General features: G+C 38.6%; 1 protein-coding gene across 3 annotated transcripts in view; it reads left to right on the top strand.

Moving 5' to 3' along the window:
* Positions 1-231: 231 nt before the first annotated feature.
* ATF2 (activating transcription factor 2) overlaps positions 232-25889 on the top strand; it is an 83938-nt gene continuing 58280 nt past the window's right edge. For 2 of the 3 annotated variants that reach the window (XM_046019331.1, XM_046019329.1), the window contains exons 1-2: positions 232-375; positions 15203-15301. The gene's annotated coding sequence lies outside the window, so the exon portion shown is untranslated. The remainder of the gene's footprint in view (positions 376-15202; positions 15302-25889) is intronic. The other variant, XM_046019330.1, reaches the window with a different exon arrangement.

The raw sequence follows: 25889 nt of genomic DNA, 5'->3' as shown, positions 1-25889 counted from the left end.
TGTCCAATCGTCAGCTACTGAGTGTTCTTTGGTTCCCGCCCCCTCCTTCCCCGCCCTACCGAGGTACCGCCCCCTCCCCCTTAAGGCTGACGGAATCACCTGACCCGGAGGAGCTCCGTCAGAAAGAAGGCAAGAAGGGGCGTGTGTGTAGAGGGGAGGGGCTTGAGAAGAAAGGGGGGATGCCGGGAGTGGGGCGGGGAGAAGTTGGGGGGGGGGGTGTTGTCAGTCCGATCTCGCGAGAGAGGACGGAAGCCTGTGGGAGCCCGTGGCCTTTAAAGTGCGGTTCAGCCCTTTCCTCCCGGGGTAGTTTGTAAACACGGCTGAGCTCGGGCTTCCTTGGCGACCGAGAGAAGCGTGAATTAGTGTCCTGGAAAGGTGAGTAGTGTTGGGGAGGAAGCCGTAGGACTGGAGACTGTAGGGATATGGAGAAAGAAGGCACTAACATGGCGACGTCGCTCACCGTAGTCCCCACCCCCAGCTTCCCATCACCTCGGGCGCTCCAGCCTCAGTGCCTAGCCCTCGGGGCGACTGAGGCTGTACTGCCACCTCAGCGGCTCGCGCGGCGTCGGCTTCGGGAGCCCGACGGGCCGGGCGGGACCGTTAGGTAACTGGCATTCGTTGTTCCGGCCCCTCCCCGATCGCGCGCTTTCCTAACGAAGAGGAAAAAGGAATAACGGCTCCTCTTAGACCCCTCCCCCCGATTTATCTCCCCCTTTTCTGGTTAGTTCAGGGGTCTCTGGGCCCCACCTCGGATCCGCGGAGGGCGCTGGGAGATCCCCTTCAGTCCTTGGATTAGCAGGAAGAGGGCCGGCTCTGGTCTCCCCACCCAAGACTCAGTGGTTGGGGACTGTGTGTAGGTGATGGTGGACGGGAGGAGGATCGGGAGGCGCAGCAGAAAATAGGGTCAGGGTCTCTGCCTGTGATGGAACATGATGGAACAAATGGTGTGGAGAACCTGTGAGCTGGAAGTCTTGGCCTTTTCTGTCCTTTCTGCCCCCTCACACTCCCGCCACCCCCCACTTTTTTCCCGGTGGGGCGGGGCTGAGGTGTGGGTGCAGATTGATTCTGGTATTTTCCCCCATTTTTTACCTCCCTGAATGGACTGCAGAGCGTCTGTAGGGAAATAACCTATGCCTTTTATTGATGCCCTAGGGACCAGGGCCGAGAGATTGTGTGTATGTGTGTGTTGTGTGTATTTTCTGTGTTAGCTCGCTAGAAGAGGGAGAAGGCGGAGGAGCTGGGGACTATTTTTGTGTCCTTAGGTAGTGTAAAATTGCCTTTGCTCAATGGGGAGTTTAAAATTGGTTGAAGCCAACAGCAAAACTCCTGTGAATATAATGGAATAAAAGGGATTACACCTCGTGGACCTTCACCTTATTGACTAATACCTATATTATGTGAAAGTTATAATTTCTTAGGAATTTTAAATTATGGAGACTAACAGTAATGTGCATACTTGGAAATCAAAACAAAACTATTCCTCTGAGTGCACTTTTGGTCCTTTGTGAAGAAACCACTGCCTTACTATGTGTAATTTTTAAATAGCCATGTAACCTTGGTCTATTGTACCAGAACTATAAAGGTGATAAGCTTGTTTAAAAGGCAGCCCTGCAAAGTTAAGTGACCTGAAAGACAAATACAGTAGCAGTACATCTTGTAATTAAATTTGTAACACTGACTTGAGGAATCCACTGTTGTCACTTTTCAGAACTGCAGGAACATCTTTATAAAGTGTGTTTTAAAAAACAGAGATGCCCTTCTGCAGATAAAGAAGAGTTAAGGATGTTCTTGAATCTTTGGTCATCAATAATTGAATAACAAAAATCCTAGTCTTTGTAATTTATAAGAATCTTAAAAATTTATGGTGGTTCGTATGCTGCTTTCCTAAAACCTGTTTTATCTTGTTTTGAAAGGATTACTGTTGTTAAATTTTTAATTATTTGAAATATATGGCAATTTAAAATATAGGTGTTTGTATTTGTTGGGAATGAGCTTTCAGGAACTCCGTGTGTGTTTAAGGTTCACATGCCTTCTGTAGATCTGATTGCATTTCCTGGAAATTTTTAAAAAATAACCTTATTAGGATGTTATTTCATTTTTGGGTACTTTACCACAATCTATTAAACATGTAATCCAGAAATTACTGTATTTACTTGGAGTATTTGTTTCATATATTTAAACTAAATTAACTAAATATTAAGGTTACTATGTTAGCTCTGTAACATAATTTGGAGGAATGCTTTTTCTTGGTATTCAGGATTTGAAAGCTTTCAATATCATTTTTAAAGATGTTATACTATACATCAGGTGTCTACAATAACTAACATTAAGTCTCAAGAAATAATCTACATTTTTCCTACCTAAATATTTGTGTTTTGAAAAAGTTCTCTTTTAGTGATTTAGATGTTTTCTAATGGTAAATTGTTAGATCATGTTAGATCAAATGTGTAGATCCTATCTGTGTCATCTTGAGCAGATAATACAATCTTTTTTCAAAAACCCATTGAATAGGGGCGCCTGGGTGGCTCAGTGGGTTAAAGCCTCTGCCTTTGGCTTGGGTCATGATCCCAGGGTTCTGGGATGGAGCCCCACATCCTGGCTCTCTGCTCAGCAGGGAGCCTGCTTCCCCCTCTCTCTGCCTGCCTCTCTGCCTACTTGTGATCTCTGTCTGTTAAATAAATAAATAAAATCTTTTAAAAAAACCCAAACCATTAAATAACAAGAATTGGATAGTAAACTGATCCTTATAAAAAATAAATACATTAGTACTTGTTATACTTACACTTCTCCCACTAATTAAAATGTACTAAAGGAAAATAATAAATCTGCATTGTTATAGTCAGTAATTTAACTTACTATTTCTGTGTTTATCCTTTAACTCCCATCTGTTCCTTGAGAATAGGGGTCTTACCTAAAATACTGCATGTTTTCTTAATGAAATTCTTAATGAAGAGGTATTAATGTTAGTATTCACTATTTATGTCCAGGGAAAAACCGACAGAACATTTTATGTTTTTCCTCTGTTTCTTGAGCTCAAGATTAAAAAGATAGAGTAAAATATAATTTCATAAAAATTTAAGGAAGTTTGTGGAACTCTCTGGCCAACAATAATTGGAATTATTTTACGTATATTACTATAAACGTGTCATGTATTATATAATTATAGATACCTATATATTATATATACTATTTTCATTTTAACAATCTTGAAATGTATTTTCATTTACATTTTTAAATATGTTTAAGTGATGCTTTTATTTTTTTCCCTTCTTGGCATTTTGGCAGTGGTAGTAGAGTGTTACAAACTTTCTTTGTAACAAGAAGGGGTGTAAATAGAGTGCTTTTGGGGCAAAGCTATTCACCCATGTCTGCATTGTCTGTCTTAACAAAGATAGTGATTCTCATTTTTATTCTGTCTTAACACCCAAGGAATAGAAACAGCCCCAACAGTAGTAGTAGCTTATTACTGCAGAGATTCTCAACAAGATAAGTAGGGAAAACAGGGTGGGAATGATTACAATTGGCAAAAAGCCAGTTGGCAAAATACCAAGTGTATTTTGGTTCTTTGGCTGGTAGTGTATATCTTTATCTATACTACTACCTTAAGTTACAAATTCCCTAGATGTTCTTTAGTTTGCTTACCTGAACCTAAACTTTTGTCACTCCAACTTCATAGTTCTTAAAATAGTGTTACTAAAAATCAACCACAAGTTTGCCCTTCTGATAAATAACTTTTCATTATTTTTGTTGCCATCTGATTTCTGTGTATATGTTATAGCTTTGATAGAATTTTATCGTTAGTTACCATTATGTTTTATTTTCTATTTTAAATGGCCAACAGAAAAATGATTGTTTTCAGTTTCTCTTTTAGCAATGAATTGAGCATCCCTATGCGTCTTTTTACTTATTTTGAATTGTTTCTGTAGGATACTAATCTCAAGTGAAATTACTAGGTCAAAGGATATATATTTAAAAAAAAAATTTTTTTTAAGATTTTATTTATTTGAGATAGAACGAGAGTGAGAGAGTGCAAGCAGGGGGAGCAGCAGGCAGGAGAAGCAGGCTCTTACCTGAGGAAGGAGCATCCAATGCGGGGCTTGATCCCAGGACTCCAGGATAATAACCTTAACTGACTGAGCCGCTCAGGCACCCCAGGTCAAAGGATCTAAATGTTTCTATATTGCCAGATTTTTGCCTCTCCAAAGAGTTGATAGAGCAAGTCTACACTGTCAGAATCTGAGTACACCAACTTTATCATAATTTTACCAACTTTGGAGTTGTGCTGATTAATAAAGTAGGATTGCATAATTAGGACTTATTAGAGGGAATAAGTTGAATTATTTAGCAGTTTTGTTTAGTTAGACCATATCAGTCTCAAGTTACTGCTTACCAGTGATCTGTGTGCTGGGACAGATAATGTATATTTTATATTTTCTTCATTTCACTATTTCTCATACAGATTACTTGACAAAGAACTCGACAGTGTAGTAACAGTAATCCTTAAATTTGATGTAGTTTTACATGGTTTACATGCTGGGTGTTTTATGCTAGTTTACTTTGATATAAGAGCTACTTTTTAATCTATAGGTTTATGAGTTATTGAAATTCATTATGGCATTTATTTCCAAATAGGTAATCTTTGAAATGAAGAATGTGTATGTTATAGCCCGATTGAGTTGTTTCCTTAGTGTTGTCTTCTGGTGCATAGTATGCATATAATCAATGTTTTAGGGTACTTATTAGGAGCCAGACTGTCATGGGTCTGCCACTTATTATCTGTATCATCTTACTATCTGTATCATCTTCTCTGTGCTTCAATTTCCTTAATTTTAAAGATAATATTTAATTCATAGCTTTGTTCAAAGAATTAGTGTATATAAAATGCTTAAAGCAGTGTTAGGAACTAATGAATACTTAGAATATGGTGTGGTAATTATTGTTAAAGGACATTCAGAAATAATAACCTACCAAAGCCCCACCAGGTATGTGTGATGTAGCTTGAAGGCAGGACATTAATCATCTCTTTAGTAGCTTTGGCCATAAAGTTGAGTTTTCTGTAGGAACTTATAATTTGTGGTGCAACTTACTATGTTAGAATTTTCATAAATGCATGTGAGAAAGTGTCTCCAATTTTTTGTTCCCTTTGTCCCCAAGTCAGACTTTTCTTATATTAAACTTCTGTAGTATAGCATGCTCATATTTTGAGATGATAACATTGTAACTGTTTGATTTCCATAAAGTCTAATTATCATTTTCTTTCTATTCCACTAGAAACATTTTGGTGAAACCTTTCATTCCTCCCTCTTCATAGTGGAAGAGATGATTAAATAAAATACATTTCTAATGTTTGTTTTTTTTTTAATTCTAAGTTTTTATTTTAATTCTAGTTAGTTAACCTATTACTAGTTTCAGGTGTGCAATACACTATTCAGAACTTCCATATATAACCCTGCACTCGTCACTACAAATGCACTCCTTAATCCCCATCACCTGTTTAGTCCATCCCCTCCACTCCTCATCTGTTCTCTGGTAACTGTCATTTTTCTATAATTAAGAGTCTGTTTCTTGGTTTGTCTCTCTCATTTTTTCCTCCCTTGTTTTGTTTCTTAAATTCCACACACAGGTAAATCATATGGTATTTGTCTTTCTCTGACTGACTTATTTCACTTAGCATAATACTCTGTAGTTCCACCCATGTCATTGCAAATGGCAGGATTTCATTGTTTTTTATGGCTGAGTCATAGTCCTGTGTGTGTGTGTGTGTGTGTGTGTGTGTGTGTGTGTGTGTATGTATGTATGTGTGTGTGTCACATCATCTTTATCCACTTATCAATGGACACTTGGGATGCTTCCGTTGTAAATAATGCCACTATAAACATAAGGGTGCATGCATCTCTTTGAATTAATGTTCTTGTATTCTTTAGGTAAATACCCAGTAGTGCAATTGCTGGATCGTAAGGTAGTTCTGTTAGCTTTTTGAGGAACCTGCATACTGGTTTCCACAGTGGCTCTACCAGTTTGCATTCCCACGAGCAATGCCAGGTGTTCCTTTTTCTCCACATTCTCGCCAACACCTGCTTTTCTTGTGTTGTTGATTTTAGCCCTTCTAAAATGGGTGTGAGGTGGTACCTCTTTGTAGTTTTGATTAACATTTGCCTGATAAGTGATGATGAGCATCTTTTCACATGTCTGTTGGCCATCTGTATATCCTGAGCAAGGAGCCTGATGCAGGACTCCATCCCAGGACCCTTCTGGGATTGTGACGCGAGCTGAATGCAGACACTTAACCAACTGAGCCACTCAGGCGTCCCTAGATTTATTTATTTTATTTTAGAGAGGGAGAGAGTGTATGTTTAGTAGGGGAGGGCAGAAGGAGTGGGGAAGAGAGAATCCTCAAGCAGACTCCCTCCTGAGCACGGAGCCTGACACAGTGTTGGATCCCACTACCCATGAAATCATGACCTGAGCCGAAACCCAAGAATCGGACACCTAACCCACTGTGCCCTTGTATTTGTGTTTCTAGTGTTTTGTTGTGATTTTAGGCTATAAGAGTAGAACTTGCTTACCTTATATCACCTAGGGATTAGAGGTCTGGGAATAATTAAGACTCACTTTAAAAATGAAGTTTAACTTAAAAACTAATATTTTTATTAACGGATATTTTGATATATTGGGTTGGTCTCAATATTGACATATTTATACTTTCATGAATACAATATTGGGAAAAGTCTGAGGTGTTCTTCATGTGTGCCATCAACTTTGAGGAATTTCATCAAAACGCTTATGTACTCTTGGGAATTAGGGATATGTGTGAAGAACATCTGTCATGTCTGCTGCCAGTGGGGCAAAATTAAAAGCTGCTTTTCTCATTAAAGCTGGGCTTCTGTTTTTCACACTTCTGAGGTGTTTGATTTCCTTACATAGAACTGAACGTTATATATCTAATAACCTTATGGGATAACATCAAATTCATGGGTTAAAGACTTAAAGTCTTTTGTTCAAAAGTTGAACTAAACATGTAGTTCTCAGTTTGGGGCTTTAAAGAAGGTAGTAAGATTAGGATTAATTAAGCATTAGGAAAATGTACATTTAATGTCAAAGTAAAATACAGAACTTGTAATAAACTTAATAGATACCATGTAAGCACCATGCGCTATACTATGTATTTTACGTATATTGTTATCTTTTTTTTTTTAAAGATATTTATTTATTTGACAGAGACAGACACAGCAAGAGAGGGAACACAAGCAGGGGGAGTGGGGGAGGGAGAAGCAGGCTGCCCGCTGAGCGGGTATCCTGATGTGGGGCTCAGTCCCGGGACGCTGGGATCATGACCTGAGCTGAAGGCAGACGCTTAATGACTCTACCACCCAGCCGCCCCATCCTTTATTCTTTTCGACAACACTGAAAGCGGTGTATTATTTCTTACCGTTGAGGAACATAGTGAACTCATACCATTTAGAATTTTTCTAATATAGAAAGTCAAAGCTACCTTAACCTTGAAAGGGAGTAAAGTCCTACTAGCTCATAGTTACAGGTTTTCAAACTCTTAGGTTCCAAGTTTTGTTGTTATGACCATAGTGATGTTCCCAGGACCCCAGGATTGCTCTAGAATCGCTTTTTGGATTTTGTGGCTCTTGATCAAGATATAGGAAGAAAATTAAAGCACGGAGTTATGTGTGTATATAAGGTTTTGCTGCCCCGAAGCCTTGTGATACAAGCCTACCCTCCTTACTAACATTTTTACTCACTCTGTTAATGTCCTCTTCCTGCATCACAAATGACCACATATTTTGCATCTTAAGACAACACAGATTTATCTCCCAGTTTTTGTAGGTCAGAAGTCCAGGTGGGCTCAACTGAGTCTTCTGCTTAGGGTCTTACAAATCCAAAATTAATTAGCTGGCTCAGCTGTATTCCATGCTAGAGTGTCCTGGGGGGAAACCCACTTCCAGCCAGGTTCATTCAGATTCTTGGCTAAATGCAGACTCCTTATGGACTGATAACCAGAGTTGGTATTTGCTCTTAGAAGCTGAAAAGCTGGGACGTCTGGGTGGCTCAGTGGGTTAAGCATCAGTGTTGGGCTCAGGTGGCTCAGGTATTGATCCCAGGCTCCTGGGACCGAGTCCTACATCGGGCTCCCTGCTCAGTGAGGAGCCTGCTTCTCCCTCTGCCTGCTGCTCTGTCTACTGGTGCTCTCCATCTTTCTGTTAAATAAATAAAATCTTAAAAAAAAAAAAAGCTGAAAGGCTTTCAGTCCTGTCCCCACCAGTAATGGCAAGACAAGTCTCCTTTATGCTTCTCGTTTTTGTGACTTATGCTACTACTGAATCTCTCAGAATTCAGACAGAGAAAGATTTCTATTCTTAAGGGCTCCTGGATTGGGCCACCTGGATAACCCAGAATAATCTTCCTGTTTTAGGAGTTGTTATCTTTTTACATCTTCAGAGTCCATTTTGTAATGTAATATAACTATTCATAGTTTCCAGGGATTTGGGTGTGGACTACTTTGTGGGACCATTCCACCTATTACACTCATGTGCTCCTGAAAAGAAATTTGATAAACTTTGTACCTTTGCACATTTCTAAGTTGAATCTTAAAAGTTTTCATCTTAAGTTTTAAAAGTTGAAAGAAAGTACAATTTCTGGCTTTTCTAGATACTGACACTATTTTTTGTAAGTACTAATAGTAGTGATTTGATGTCATTTTAAAAAACACTAGAATCTTTAAAAGTTGGAAATTTTCATTATTCCTCTTACTGACCGTCTATTTAACTTCCACTTCTCCAACGTAATTTTATTTGAATCCAGTGGATTTTAATGTTTTAAAGTATTGATATCTTTTCATACCTCTCTGCAATAAATATAAATTGAACTTAGATTATAAGTTTCTTATTGATTTCTTTTCATGGAGCTCTCTTGGGACAGTGTATTTTTTTTTTAAAGATTTTATTTATTTGACAGACAGAGATCACAAGTAGGCAGAGAGGCAGGCAGAGAGAGAGGAGGAAGCAGGTTCCCTGCTGAGCAGAGTGCCCGATGTGGGGCTCCATCCCAGGACGCTGGGATCATGACCTGCGCCGAAGGCAGAGGCTTTAACCCACTGAGCCACCCAGGCGCCCCGGGACAGTGTATTTTTGAACAATATTTTGAGAATGGAAGAAGCAGTCATTAAATGAAAAGTTTTTATTTTCCTGTCATCACACTAAACAGTATATATGAATTCAGAACATTCCTAAACACAGGACAAAATGCCATTCTTAAGAACAGTACTTTAGCAGAAATACAAGACAGGCAAAGACACAAACCTGAGGTTTAATGGTGCCTGAATTAAGGTAGGCTTTAAGACACTTTTTAAATAATCCCCTTGTTTGGTTCTGTGGAGGTTTTACAACCTGGGGCAATGCATGGTAATGAGATTTGGTATGGATGGGAAGTGGGAGTTTCTTTTGAACTGTGGAAGGATGAGGATTTAGGGAAAGTAGATCATTTTTAGGAAAGAAAACATAGGGAAATACAGATAGGAAATTTTCTTACAATTTATCTTTCTCAGGTGTCGTTGGAATGCATTAGTGTACCTTCAGTAATACATAAACCTGTTTGAATACTACCTTGAAAAGACTATCCTCTTCCTGCCTAGGCCTTATCCTCCCACAAGGCCAGAAGCCCATAGAGTCTTCTGAGTCCATGTCAAGAGAGACTTAGTTCCTTTCTCACATGAATATCTACTTTCTGAGCCTTGTTTTTTGACACAATATCTGCTTCCCAGAATATTTACCATTAGCAGTGTTTGCCTCCTTCAGCGGAGCCCATTCCCCTTAACCACAGGTTAATTATATCCAGATATAGGCATACCTTAGAGATATGGTGGGTTAGGTTCCAGACGACCACAGTAAAGCAAGTCTGATGGAGTTTTTGGTTTCCTAGTGCATATAAAATTTATGTTTTCACTATGCTGTAGTCTGTTAAGTGTGTGCTAGTATTATCTTTTTTTAAAAAATTTACATGCCTTAATTTAAAAATACTTTTTTGCTAAAAGAAAAGCCAACCATCATCTGAGCTTTCAGGCAGTTGTAATCTTTTAGCTGGTGTAGGGTTTTGCCCGTGGTGGCTGTTCACTGATGAGGTGGTGGTTGCTGAGGTTGGGGTGGCTATGGCCGTTTCTTTAAGTAAAACATCAATGAAGTTTACCCACAGAGGAACTTTCAAAGTTGGAGTCAGTCCTCTCAAACCCAGTCACTGCTTTTTCAACGAATTTTATGTAATATTCCAATTTTTTTTGTGATCATTTCAATAATCTTCATAACATCTTTCCCAGGAGTAGATTCTATCTCAAGAAAATCACTTTCTTTGCTCATGCTTAAAGAGCAGCTCCTCATTTGTTCAAGTTTTATCATGAGATTGAAACAGTTCAGTCACATCTTTAGGCTCACTTCTAGTTCTCTTGCTGTTTCCACCACATGGGGAGTTAATTCCTTCCCTGAAGTCTTGAACCCCTCAAAATCATCATGAGAGTTGGAGTCAGTTTCTTCCAAACTCCTCTGTTAATGTTGATATTTTGACCTCTTTCCATGAATCACAAATGGTCTTAATGGAATCTAGAATGGTCAGTCTTTTCTAGAAGGTTTTCAGTTTTCTTTGTCTAGATCCATCAGAGGAATCACTATCTCTAGTAGCTACAGTTTTATAAAAAATATATTTCTTAAATAAGACTTGAAAGAATTACTCCTTGATCCATGTGCAGCAGAATAGATGTGTTTAGCAGGCAAGAAAACATTAATCTTGTTACACACCTCTTAAGCGGTTTGGGGTGTTAGGTGCATTGTCAATGAACAGTAACATTTTGAAAGGAATGTTTTTTTCTGAGCAGCAGTTCTCAACAGTGGGCTTAAAATATTCAGTAAACTATGTTGAAAACGTGTGCTGTCATCCAGAATTTGTTCCATTTTTAGAGCACAGGCAGAGTAGATTGAGTGTAATTGTTAAGGGCCCTAAGATTTTCAGAATGATCAAGGAGCATTGGCTACAACTTAAAGTTACCAGCTGTGTTAGTCCCCAACAAGAGAGCCTGTTCTTTGAAGCTTTGAAACCAGGCATGAACTTTTTTCTAGCTATAAAAGCCCTGGATGGCATTTTCTTCCAATCTAAGGCTGTTTCATCTACATTAACATTAAAAATCTTTTGTTTAGTATAGTCCCCTTCGCTAATGATCTTAGCTAGATATTCTACATAACTTGTTGCAGTTTCTGTATTTTTTTTAAAGATTTTTTTTTAAATTATTTATTCAACAGAGAGATAAAGAGCACAAGTAGGCAGAGCGGCAGGGAAAGGGAGAAGCAGACTCCCTGCTGAGCAGGGAGCCTGATGTGGGGTTCAATCCCAGGACCCTGGGATCATGACCTGAGTCGAAGGCAGTTTCCTAACTGACTGAGCCACCCAGGCGCCCCTGCAGTTTCTGTATTAGCACTTGCTCCTTCACCTTCTACTTTTTAAATATTTTATTTATTTATTTATTTGTCAGACAGAACACAAGCAGGTGGAGCAGCAGGCAGAGGGAGAAACAGGCTCTCTGCTGAGCAAGGAGCCTGATGCAGGACTCTGTCCCAGGACCCTGGGATCAGGACCTGAGCCATGGCAGACACTTTAACCAGCTGAGTCACCCAGGCATCCCCACCTTCTACTTTATTTTATTTTATTTTTTTAAGATTTTGTTTATTTATTTGGCAGAGATCACAAGTTGGCAGAGAGGCAAGGCAGAGAGAGGGGTGGGGGAAGCAGGCTCCCAGCTGAGCAGAGAACCCGATGTGGGGCTTGATCCCAGGACGCTGGGATCATGACCTAAGCTGAAGGCAGAGGCTTTAACCCACTGAGTCCCCCAGGCACCCCCACCTTCTACTTTTTAAAAAAAATTTTTTTAAGTAATCTCTACACCCAGTGTGGGGCTCGAACTCAAGACCCCAAGATCAAGAGTTGCATGCTCTACTGATGGAGCTAGCCAGGTGCCCCCTCATCTTGCACTTTTATGTTATGAAGGTGGCTTCTTTACTTAAACCTCATGAACCAACTCTGCCAGCTCCCAACTTTTCTTCTGCAGCTTCCTCACTTCTCTCAGCCTTCTTAAAATTAAGGAGAGTTAGGGCCTTAGTCTGGATTAGGTTTTAGTTCAAGGGAATGTTGTAGCTGGTTTGATCTATTCAGACCACTAAAAGTTCGGTTTTAAGGCTGTTTCATTTATCTTTTGCATGTTCACTAAAATGACACTTTTGATTTCCATCAAGAAGTTTACCTTTGCATTCACAGCTTGGCTACCTGTTTGGTCCAAGAGGCCTAGATTTTGGCCTGTCTCAGCTTTCAACATGCCTTCCTCACTAAACGTAATCATTTCCAGCTTTTGGTTTAATGTGAGAGATGTGTCCCTCTTCCTTTCCCTTGAACATTTAGAGGCCATTGTAGGGTCATTAATTGGTCTAGTTTCAATATTGTTGTGTCTCAAGACAACACAGGGAAGCAGAAAGAGAGTGAGAGAGATGGAGGAGCTGGTAGGTGGGACAGTTAGAATTTACAGACACTTACCAGTTAAGTTTGCTGTCTTATGTGGGTGTAGTCCCTGGCATCCTAAAACAGTTGTAATAGTAACATCAAAGATCACTGATCACAGGTCACCATAATAAATATAATAATAGTGAAGAAGCTTGAAATGTGCAAGAATTACCAAAAGGAGACACAAAGGCATGAAGTGAGCAAATGCTGCTGGAAAAAAATGGCACCAAAAGAATTGTTCCATGCAGTGAAGATTGCCAAAAACCTTCAGTTTATAAAAAATGAACTGTCTGTGAGGCATAGTAAAGTGAAGCTCAATAAAATAAGATACACCTGTATAAGAAATATATATACAGTAGCTAGGGTAGGGTAGTGGTGGTAAAAGAGAAGGCCTTTACATCTGTGTGTTTCAAGTTACCAAAAAAATACTGTTTAATGTGTTTCAAAGTTGTTAATCTTAACATTGCATGCATAAAACATAAGCTGTATAGGCCAGGCCAGGTATAGCTTGCTAGCTTAATCTTCTTGCCTTTCTCTTGAAGTGAAGACCAGAAGTCCATCTTGCTGTTTTCTAGGGTGTTAGTTCCTGGTCTTTTGTGAGCAACTGCTAAAATAAGAGCACAACACTCTGTAGGAAAATCTGAAGCCCTACTTAAAAATATACATTTCCCTGAAAAACAATTTGCAGAAATTTATCTCTGTCTAGAAAATATGAACCTTTACGCAGAGACATTTGTCCTTTGAACTGCTGCTCCATTTATAGTCCTTATTTTACATGTGTATAGCTAAATATCCTGTTCAGGTCCCTTTCCCTTTAAGGAATAATCTGTGTAAAACAGAATTTTGATGCCAGCTTTGAAATGAGAGTCTTTCCAGCTTCTAGTATTCTCATCAGAGTTTTAAACATGAAGACTGTTTCAGCAGCCTTATTCAAGGTAAAGTCCATTCCTTCTTTTCAACAGTCTGCAATAGGGACATCTCCCAAGTTCATACACAGCCTGATAATGAGAGTTCAGTCCTTAAATAATGGTAGAGGAGAGTCTGCTTTCCCTTTTAATCTTGTTCCAGGATGACTGCCTTTTCCTAGTGGAATTGGTAACTTGGTTTTCTGCCAGGTTTTTACCCAGATCCGCTTGGGCACTCCATTACTTACATAATGGTCCTGTGTTAATTGTTTCTGAGTTTTGTGGACTGCATATGTGAGTTTATCCTCCCAAACTGCAACTTAGGTTGTTTCTTTGCTCTTGCATTGTTATTCTGGTCTTCAGAGTTCTCTCTTTTCTCTGTCACCTACAGATTGGCCTTTTATATTTAGAGAAGTTCTTTATGAACACTGGTCTTGCTCCTTGGCCACTGGCAGGACTTTCTGCTTTTGAAAGCTCCCTTCAGTGGACTGCTAAGACATTTCTACAAGGTATCCAACCATCTTACATTTTAAGGTGAGGTGTATGATGACAGAAATGTTGACCAGTATTCATTTTCTTCTTTTTCTTTATTATAGATGCTCCAGTTTTTAACTAAGCATATGATGAAATTAAGAATTTATTTCTCAGCCTGGTATAGCTGTTAAGTTCTGGTGTACGGAATGTAAATAGAAGTTTCCTGTGAGTTGTTGGAAATAGCAGGCTGTTGCTCATCTCATTCTCTTTCCTGCTATCTGATCAGCAGATGTTATGGTTAGACCGTAAGCACTTATTTTAAACCATGAAGGGGACACCACATATTGAGGATGGCAAAACAACAAAATAGAAGGAGCCTAATGATCATGATTTGGGCTTACCTGTGCTTTTATGTGAGAGAAATTAACTTCTGAGTCATTTAAGCCATTGTTAACAAATTTTGAGTTTTCTGTCACTCATAGCTGAACCCAATCCAGCTGATAGAGGTATTAAAAAATTGAGCTGTTTCCAAATGAGAAGCATATGCACTGGGTCCCCTGGATGGTATGGTACAGCCCTGACACAAGAAAAAATTTTTATCTCTAAATAAAAAGTGGAAGAAAAGAAAAAAAAAAATACACACACATATATATATATTATCATCCCCACTCAGAATTTTGAATGTCAGATTCAGCATTGCCATTTCACCTATTATGTATGACTACCCCCCGTTCCCCATTAAAAAGCTTCATTTTTCTCCTTTCACCAGGATTCCATTGCTGTACTTCCATCTTTGAAGCTGTTACACCTCTACGTAGCATTTTGCTAGGAGTTACAGGTGACCACAGGATAAACATCTTCCTGGAGCATTGAAACTTTTAGAGGGAACCTTAATTTTTATATCAGAAAATAATGGCATGAAAGACAAACTTGACATACATTTTTATTTATTTATTTTTATTTTTTTAAAGATTTTATTTATTTATTTATTTGACAGACAGAAATTACAAGTAGGCAGAGAGGCAGGCAGAGAGAGAGAGGAGGAAGCAGGCTCCCCCCTGAGCAGAGAGCCCGATGCGGGGCTCGATCCCAGGAACCAGGGATCATGACCTGAGCCGAAGGCAGAGGCTTTAACCCACTGAGCCACCCAGGCGCCCCTTGACATACATTTTTAAAGTAAATACTTAAACATTTTTGTGACAGAGTTCAACTGCATGAGCCTATTTCCTCAGATGTCACAGAGTAAGGTGTTCAGTCTCTTTTCTACCTCTCCTTTGCCCTAGGGATACTCAGATGGAAACTTGAGAAGCACTGCTTACCTGATTAGAGTTAAGTGATTCCTGGCAGCGGTGAATAAAGCTCATGGCCCACCAGTTAGAAAGGTAAGAGATTTTAAGCTTCTAATGCAAAAATGTTTTTTTAATTTTCCAATTGTCTCTCAAATATTACTGAATTCAGCAGGTGCTTCCAGATTGTATCCTCAGGGTGCTAGTGTCCTACCATATTGATAGTGTTCAGTAGGAAAAAAAAAAAAATTGGAGGTTTAGTAAATTTGGAAATGTTCTTTTGGCGCTACAGTGCATATCCACAAAGAAAAGCACACTGAAGACTTAACATTAAATTGTTTAATTTTTTTTTTTTTTTGGAAAGATTTTATGTACTTGTCAGAGAGCACAGTAGGGAGAAAGGCAGACAGAGGGAAAAGCAGGCTCCCTACTAAGCGAGGAGCGTGCTGAAGGACTAGATCCTAGGAGCTTGGGATTGTGATCTGAGCTGAAGACAGAGCCTCCTAAACTTACCTGATTAGGGAATTCTCTATAGCAAAGGGGTTCCCATATGAAAGTCTCAACTCTTCTAGGAGTTTATACATGATAGTAACAAGAATTACTCCTTGAGGGGCGCCTGGGTGGCTCATTGGGTTAAAGCCTCTGTCTTCAGCTCAGGTCATGATCCCAGAGTCCTGGGATCAAGCCCCACATCAGGCTCTCTGCTCGGCAGGGAGCCTTCTTCTTCCGCTCTCCCTCTCTGCCTGCTTCTCTGCCTACTTGTGATCTCTGTCTGTCAAATAAATAAATAAAATCTTAAAAAAAAAATTACTCCTTGAAGTCTATTCTTTCTTTTTTTTAAGTGCCCAATATGGGGCTTGAACTCAGGACCCCAAGATCTAGAGTCACGTACTCTACCTACTGAGCCAGCCTAAAGCCTGGAAGTATTTTCTGTAGTCCAAAAATATTTTGGATAAAAAGTATTGCCCCTTTGAAGGCTGTACTTGCTAACTGAAATGTCAACACTTATTTGCTTTTGTATTGAGTTAAATCAACTAAATTTAGTTCCATGATTATTCACACTGATCAGAAACATTAATATGAAATTATACAGTCCTCAAATACACCTTTATTGAAAATCTGTGTGTCAGTCACAGTGTGGTGATGTTAAAGTTATAAAATACAGTGGTTTCTCGTTTTAAGCCATTTATAATTTGGGGATATAGCTTCTAAAAATGGAAGGAGAATTTTGGTAGATTAAATGTGATCTGGCATACAAAATCTTTCAAAACATGGTAGTCTAGTGATAGACTTTGTCAGATATATCAAGATATACAAGCAGATTGATTGGCCTGTGCTGTTATATCTGAATCTGAAGGTTAAGATCAAAAGAGAAACCATGTGTAAATGTACAGCTACTCTAATTTGGACAAAATTTAGAAAATAAATATATATGTATAATGTATTTGAAAAAGTAAATTTTTTTGAAAAAGTAATTTTTAAGCAGGAAATTTTTTAAGGAGGAAAGTAAGGCAAACTTTTCTTGCACACTGATTGTGTGTGTGTGTGAGTGTGAAATAATTTTTGAGCTACTTGACCAACTTAAATGTTCAAACCCTCATTTGGTTAGAATTATTTTCCATAAAATGTAATTCCAGGGGCACCTGGGTGGCTCAGTCAGTTAAGTGTTCAGCTTTTGATTTCAGCTCAGGTTGTGCGCTTAGGGTTACAAGAGCGAGCCCTGTGTCAGGCTCTGCACTCAGTGAGGAGTCTGCTTCTTCCTCTCCCCCACCTCCCGTGACTTTTTCTTTCTCCCTCGCTCTCTCCCTGTGCCCTTCCCCCCACATGTGTGTGTTCCCACCCCCTCAAAAATAAATAAATCTTTCTGAAAAAATGTAAATTCCATGAGGCAGGGACTGTGTCTGTATCATTGTACCCTTAAGTGTAGCACAATTCCTATCTTCTTGCATGTACTCAATAAATATTTATTGACTAAATGACTAAGTAAATGAGTGATCTGAATTTCAGTGTAGAGAGAGTGGATGGAGGGTGAGCAGTTACTAAGATGGGTAGGTGGGAAATGAGTGTATTCTAGGCTGAGATAGAGCAGATTAAAAGCCTGCATGAAACTAGAGCCAAGGGATCAAGGAATAGCATAAGACTGAGCTAGAAGGCAGGAGTCAGTCCATATGCAGTGGTCTGGAGGAAGTATTATGGATTTGAGGCTTTATCCTCAACATTTCTTTTCATAACTGGTCCTTTCCTCTCATTTTGATGGGTACTGTTGGTGTGCAAGTCATCCTTCTCTTTTCTGAATTTAGCAGTAGTTTGTACTGACTTTCTTATGCATAGTGTTGCCCTTTAATCCATCCTCCATACTTCTGCTAGATCTTGCAGAAATTCCCCTTTGATTATCTAGTTCCTCTTCATAAAATCTTCACATTTTTTTTTTTTACAGCAGAATTAAGCACACTTATTTTTTAAAGGGACAGATAGTGGATATTTTAGACTTTATAGGGGTCACATATGGTCTCTGTTGCTTATTCTCCTGCCACCCCCGCCCATTTAAAAATGTGAAAAACTTGCTTAGCTCAACATTTTGGCACAGGCCTATATTTATAACCTCAGAGTGGCAGTGGGATGGGGGTGGTGAGGGTGGAATCCAAACTCCTTGCCAGGGTTTGCTTCTCTTTTTGGCCTCATCTCTCTTCACTTCAACCTTATATCCACATGCTTCAGCCATCAGAAATTCCTAAAGATCCCTCAGTGTACTCTGCTTCATTGTGATTCTATACGTTTGCTGTCTTCTCTGCTGAAACATCATCCCTCACTATCTGATGCCTCTACCGTTGAGACTGTACTCAGGCACTACTTCTTCAGTAGTAGCCTTCCCAGACCCTCTCTCCACATTTGGCCATGTGCTTTTCTTAGTTAGTGGTTAGAAACTTAACCAAATGAATTCAGGGGTTTTGTTTTGTTTTGTTTTGTTTTTAAAAAGAGCTCATACTCAATACAGAAGACTTGCATGATTCAGTCACAGAAAGCATAGTCAGGCATTACAGAAACTACTTTCCTTCTTGGCTACATGGTTTGTCATCTCTGTTTTTCTGTGCCTACCCTCTTCTGGGTTTCATTAATTTCTTAACAGTATGAATATGATAGTAAATGTCTACCAGTCTGGAGTATGATTTGGAATCTCTGCTGCCCACCTCTGTTTGGCTGATTTTTTTTTCTTTTTACAAATTTTCTGAAGAGGTAATCTGATTGGTTTTGCTTAGGTGTCTTCCCTGGTTCACCTGAGGCAAGTATGTTAGGGTCATGGATATTATAGGATTGCCCTTCACTGGTAATCTGGCTCTCTCCAGGAGAGTGTTGGTGCTGAGGAGAGATGACCAGCTCCATAATCTTAATCTCCCATGTTCTCATGGTGCCTGTGTATATGTTATTATATGTATATCACTAAATTATACTTGTTTGTCCTTACTAATTTGATTTTGAGGGCAAGGACCGTATCTCTTATTCTTAATATGGCATAAGGTACAAAATAGGCAGATATTTTCCAAATACATTTTATAAAGTAGTTGTATTAGAAATTTTTGGGAATGCTATGCATTGTACCTAACATTTAGTATTATCCATATTTTAGAAATCTGCTTTGAAACTTGAGTAAATGCTTTTACAATAAGAAATTATAACATTTGTAGTCCTGTGGCTAACTAGAGGATCAGTAAAATTAACATTTTAGAATCCACAAATTTTTGGGGTGCCTGACTGGCCCAGTTAGAAGAGCATTTAGCTTTTGATCTCGGACTTGTGAATTCGAGCTCACATAGGGTGTAGAGTTCGCTTAAATAAAAAAAAAAATTTTAAATATTTTTTTAATTAAAAAAAGGCTCTAGAAATTTTTGAAGTTAATCACCCGAAACTGACTTGCTCCCTCCCATTTTTTTTAAAGATTTTGTTTTTAAGTAATCTCCACCCTACATGGGGCTCAGACTCACAACCCTGGGGCCAAGAGTCACATGTTTGACTGACTGAGCCAGCCAAGCATCCTTCTCCTTCCCATTTTTATTTTATTTTTATTTTTTTTAAGATTTTATTTATTTATTTGCAAGACACAAGTAGGCAGAGAGGCAGGCAGAGAGAAAGGAGGAAGCAGGCTCCCTGCTGAGCAGAGAGCCTGATGGGGGCTTGATCTCAGGACTCTGGGATCATGACCTGAGCCAAAGGCAGAGGCTTTAACCCACTAAGCCACCCAGGTGCCCCTTCTTCCCATTTTTAAAGCTTCATTTACCCACCCTATTTTCTACGAAGTAAGTTGGTTTCTTTCTTTCTTGTTTCTAATGGAGATTAAAGAAAAGCCAGGTATTTTTATCAGCTGAATCATTTGAATGATACTATTCCCATGCCATTTTGAATTCTGTTATTAGTGACCTAAAGGATCATCTTACTTTAACACATTCCATATTAAAAAAAGGGACTAATACTACAGATAATTATCTGATATCATCTGAGTTTTTATTCAGGTATGGTAATTGTTCCATCGTGGTTCTGTTTGCTCTTAACCTTGCAGTATAAAAGTGATTTTTCTACTCTTTGACATCCCATAACATGAAAGTTATAAATCAGAAACAAGCAGAGAATCGTTAGAGAATCAATGTTTTGTAGTATTTTTCTCATAACTACTCCTAAACACTACATGACACTAATTATATAGTGGGTATATAGTATGTTATTATAGTGTAAATAACTATAATTTAAACTCCTTCCATAAGTTTTTCCATTTTTAATTTTTTAGTTCAGGAGTTTTTAAGAGTGAGTTGCCAGCAAGATGTCCCATTATACCAAATACTTTAATTTCTACAATAAGACATTTTCCTATATAATACAGCCCTGAAAATCAGTAAGTTAACATTGATATATTGCTATCATCTAATCTGCAAATCACATTTAAATTTTGCCAGTTCCAATAATGTCCTTTTATAGCAAAAATTTTCTGTCTAGAATTCACATTGCAGTCAGTTGTCATGTTTCACTCATCTTTTTTAATCTGAAATAGTTCTTTAGTCTTTGCATGAGTTGGATGACTTGGGCACCTTAGAAGATGAAAGACTAGTTATTTTGAAGCATTTACCTCAATTTGGGGTCGTGTAATATTTTACAGGATTAGATTCAGGTTTTTTATGTATCTTTGACGTGACTTCATAGAAGTGATGCTGAGCATCCTGTCTGAGGACACGATACTGGTTTTCCTTATTTCTGATTTTGTTAACTTGAATCATTTGAGTAAGTTGATACATGCCAGACTTTTGTAATTAAAATATATTTTATCAGGAGATATTTTGGATATAAATGTTCTGTCTTATTGAATGTTGAATTTATTCTTTTATATCAGTGTGAATTAATAGAATCCTATTTTATTCATGATATGATCCATTACTGTCATTATTTATTTTGATTCTGAAATTGTTTTGGATTTGACTACGTTATAGCCAAATTCGTAACCAAGTCCTTGTTAATTTTCTTGCAAAAGATATTCAAGGCCCATCCTGTACTTGCCCTACCATAGCCCTGGAACCAGACAATTCTTGAAGGAGCCCAGGTTCCTTTCGGTAAAGAATGGTATTTAGACATCAAGATCTGGGTGCCTCGTAGGTGTATTGCTTTGAGGGTATCCGTGTTCTCAGGCTGTCAGTAGACACAGCTAGGGAAATATATGAACATATATGGATATATACATACATATTATCATCTATACCTTCGTATCTCTGTTGCTGTACCTTTATATCTCTTTTGAAAGTTAGGAATTCACACCAATATCTCCAATTTTCTTCTGATTACCAAGATTCATTCTGTATAATTACCTTCACCTCTAGTGTGAATTTACCTTTACCCACTACATCCTTGATATATCTGTGTATTCTGTCAACCTCTATGTGTGTATATAATGAATCACCTGTTGCTACCATGCCAACTTCTCCTCGTCATGTAGATGTTCTCCATCCTGGGCCCTGGTATACTATGCTGGACTGGTACCACTTCTGTCACTCACCTCATATGGTTGCCGCCTCCTACTTCCCCAGCTACTCTCCATATCTATAGACAGTTTTCTCTCTGCCTCAGCTCTGACACTCTGGACTGTCTGCTTCCCAGTAGCCTGTCTAAGCTGCTTTTCATTAAGACATCCTTATATATGTTTTTTATGGAGGCTTGACTTTTGTATTTTAAGTTATAAGAAATGGTTTGCTAGTTAATTTCTCCCATTTTATTCTATTCATTTTTCCTCGAAATGTTCTTCTTTACTATTTTCTTATATGCATCTCATATTATGTATGATTTTATTTGATAGTAGATCTGTTGAATAATTCTAAAAGTCCTAAAGGGTCTTTCTACACTACTTTTCTTTTAGATGTGGTTTACATAAAGTTTCTATATGGTTGGTAGGCATAGAATAGCAAGGCATAAGAGTTGATATACATAGTGTATAGCAAGGCATACCAGCTGTCAGGCACAGTATAGCATTAAAAATGTTCTTGACCTTGAGTAAGTTGCCCTTTGGTACCTCATTTGTGAAGGTTAGGTAGTTGGTACTAGATCAAGAATACAGTAAGGTACATGATCATAAATCCATGTGTTAAGAAAGCCTGTGATCTGTATTCAAGAGAGAATTTTGGACTGAGATTTGGTTTTTTAAGAATGGGCAAAGGAAGCATTTCACAGAACTACAAATGATTATATATATGAAAAAGTTTAACCTTATTAGTGTATCAAGATATGCAGTTTTAAAATTAGGGACTTTTTTCACTAATCTGACAAAAATGTTAAATAATATTTATTGTGGGGGCACCTGGGTGGCTCAATGGGTTGGGCCTCTGCCTTCGGCTGGGGTCATGATCCCAGAGTCCTGGGATGAAGCCCACATCAGGCTCTCTGCACAGTGGGAAGCCTGCTTCCCTCTCTCCATCTGCCTCTCTGCCTACTTGTGATCTCTCTCTCTGTGTTGGATAAATAAATAAAATCTTGAGAAAAGAAAAAATATTCATTGTGGGTGCCTTGCTGGCTCAGTGGGTTAAGCCTCTGCCTTTGGCTCAGGTCATGGTCTCAGGGTCCTGGGATCGAGCCCCACATCCCGCTCTCTGCTCAGCAGGGAGCCTGCTTCCCCCTCTGCCTCCCTCTCTGCCTACTTGTATCTCTGTCTGTCAAATAAATAAATAAAATCTTTAAACAATAATAATAATATTCATTGTTGGTATGGATATTGAGAAATGAGGTCTTTACTACTGGTAAAGTAGAAATCAATACTAGATATGCGAGGGCAGTTAACAATGTAAATCAAGAGTCTTATAAATATCCCATCACTTTGACATAGTAATTTTGTTCTTGTTGGTTTTGTTTTTCGTTGTTTTTTTGTTTTTTGTTTTTTTAATTAAGCAGAAATTTTACTTCTAAGCTTATCAAAGATTATTATAAACACAAAATATTCTTTTAAAAGTGTACCAAATTAAATCAAAGCCACATCATCAAAGTAAAATGGTTGTGACATTTAGAATTTATTTAGGTTGGGGCACCTGGGTGGCACAGTTGGTTAAGCGTCCGACTCTTAATTTCTGCTCAGATCATGATCACAGGGTGCTGGAATCCGTGCTCAGCATAGAGTCTGCCTGAGATTCTCCCTCCCTTTCTGTCCTTCCCACTTGTGGGTTCTCTCTCTCTCTCTCTCAAATAAATAAATACTTTTTTTAAAAAGTTCATTTGGGTTATAGTCTTTTCACATTTAATTTTTAATCATTTGCAGTGTTCTGAAAATCACATTTAAACATTTTTTTAAAGATATGAAATAATGTAGTATATTTATTTTTTTAAAGTACAATCACAGCTATAAAGTAGAGAAATTTAAAGAAGACAAAGACCAAATCTGTTTCATACACAGGATTGGGCATTCTAATACATGATATGACATGAATCTTTCCAAACGAGTTTGCTAAGAAACAGCTCCCATGTTTAGTGTTAAAAATACAGCAGTCTTCTCATTTAGAAAAATCAAGACATCATTTGATTAATAAAGCCTATTTTTTTTTTAAGATTTTATTATTTGAGGAAGAGAGAGAGTGGAGTGAGTGAGAACACAAGTTGGGGAGCGGGGGAGCAGCAGAGGGAGAGGGAGCAGTAGACTGCCCGCTGAAGAGGGAGCCTGATGTGGGCCTCAATCCCAGGACCCCAGGATCATGACCTGAGCTGAAGGCAGATGCTTAACTGACTGAGCCACCCAGGTGCCCCAATAAAACCTGTTCTTCCCTCAGTTTTAAAATGCTTGTTGCTTGTCTTCCAGTTATCATAAGATCTCTCTGATAGGAGGAATTTGAGAGGGAGGGTGGGGGGTGGTGGGAGGTTGTGGGGATCAGGGAAGGGAAAAATGAAACAGGATGGGATGGGGAAGGAGACAAACTGTAAGAGACTCAATGTCACAAAACAAACTGAGCCTTGCTGGGGGTGGGGGGGGGTAGGGATAGGGTATTTGGGTTATGGACATTGGGGGGAGGGTATGTGCTGTGCAGTGTGTAAGCCTGATGATTGACAGATCTGTACCCCTGGAGGAAATAATACATTATATGTTAATAATAAAAATCTTTAAAAAATAAAATGAATTGTTTGTCTTCATTTAGAAACTGTAAATTCATGAGGAAAATTATTTTTCTATGGTATAGAAATCCCTGGAACAACAAATTACAAAATATTCCATTTTTTAATGAACAAAAATGTTTTCCCTCCCAAAATGTAAACATCTAGCAAATAAAACAAACATTATGTTTCAGATAGAGAAACACTAGTAATTTGCTTATGGAAGAGTTGTATTTGGTGGTAACATTTTTGTCCGTCTTAAATATAAAAGCACTTTAACAGAAGAATCAGGCCATTTAAGGTCTGTTCCTCCACCCAGTTTCCTTATCTGAATAGAAACTCATCAGTTTCTGTAGAATTTTGGCTATAGGAATAGACCACAGGAAAAGTCTGAAATACCTAAAAGTCATTTGGCTGGAGAAAAATGTTTTCTTAAGATTTGGAAGCAGTCATTCATCACTTTGTACTTAAATGCATTCCTCAGGAAACATCTTCCCTACAAGCCTTTAGAATAAAGCACGGGATTGGGCTTCTGGAAAGAAAGGGTTGCTTCTAGCTGGAGCACCTACAAGCAGGATATTCTTGCAGGCATTCTGCATGCAGTACTGCTGAAGCTCCGCAGACACCTGGGATACCTTGGTCCTCACCATGCCTCTGCCTCCAGCTTGACCTGTTCCATGGGGCCATTGCTGCAGGGCATTTACATTGGCTCTAGAAAACATGGCAGAGGTGCTGGGCTCCTTGATCTAGTAATTTCATTTCATTTCTAGAAACTCCTGTGAACTTTTTTTTTTTAAGATTTTATTTATTCAGGGGCACCTGGGTGGCTTAAAGCCTCTGCCTTCAGCTCAGGTCATGATCCCAGGGTCCTAGGATTGAGACCCACATCTGGCTCTCTGTTCAGCGGGGAGCCTGCTTCCCCCTCTCTCTCTGCCTGCCTCTCTGCCTACTTGTGGTCTCTTTCTGTCAAATAAATAAATAAAAATAAAAGAGTTTTAAAAAAAGATTTTATTTATTCATTTAATAGGGAGAGATCACAAGTAGGCAGAAAGGCAGGCAGAGAGAGAGGGGGAAGCAGGTTCCCCGCTGAGCAGAGAGCCTGATATGGGGCTCGATCCCAGGACCCTGAGGTCATGACCTGAGCTGAAGGCAGAGGCTTAACCCACTGAGCCACCCAGGCACCCTGCCTCTTCTGAAAATTATTATAGATATTGTACATAGATTTGTTATCAAGAATATTAGCTAATGATAAAAATCTAATAATAGTGGTTTAAGCAAAAAAAAAAACCACTAATAAGGAATTAGTGAAAATATGTCATAACCTATATGATGGAATACTATATAGCCATTAAAAATTACATCTAATATTTAATAATACTACTATTTAATGATGTGGCAGAATTTAGGTAATTGTATTTTAAATAAGGCTGTAATCCTGCCTTTACAATTTGTAAAGCTGTGTATCCTTGTACATTAGTAAGACTGGAATATGTACTCTGTGGATTGCTGAACAGTAAATGGTGATATTTTAGGTGAATTTTATTTTTTCTTTTTGCTTTTCTGTATTTTTATGGGAGCAAATTTAAAGTTCCTTACTATGTCTTAGTTCAGTACCTGAAGTTCAGTTCATATTATCAAATAATGGTGACCTTCTTCTGAACCCCAAACTTCTACCTTAAAGGTTTTTTAGAATTATGTAAGACTCATCATTTATGTGGGATACCTAATAGTAGAAATTGCTGTGGCTGTGTTGTAACAAAATTCAAAGTGCACCAACTTTCAAAGTGTACCTTAAGTTTGGGGTTCTAAAATAAAATTCGTAAGAGCAATGAAATAGAGAAACATTTTGGGGGGAACATGTACATGTTTATACTATGCAGTTGTCTTAGGAACCTGGAAAGAAGTCTGCACTGCATGGTTGATTAGCTTATGTGAACTCCCTCACAATCCTGAAAGCTTCTTGAAAGCAGATACCTATCTTAGTTCACCACCATATCCCTGGCATCTGGCAGAGTGCCAAACCCAAAGTGTACACTCAAATATTTGTTGGTTGAAAGAGAAAAGAGTAACTCTGTTGGCACTGTAT

This window comes from Meles meles, chromosome 9 (genome assembly GCF_922984935.1).
Source record: "Meles meles chromosome 9, mMelMel3.1 paternal haplotype, whole genome shotgun sequence".
Lineage (NCBI taxonomy): Eukaryota > Metazoa > Chordata > Mammalia > Carnivora > Mustelidae > Meles > Meles meles.
Note: the sequence above shows the minus strand (reverse complement) of the source record. Positions and strands in the feature narration are given on the sequence as shown.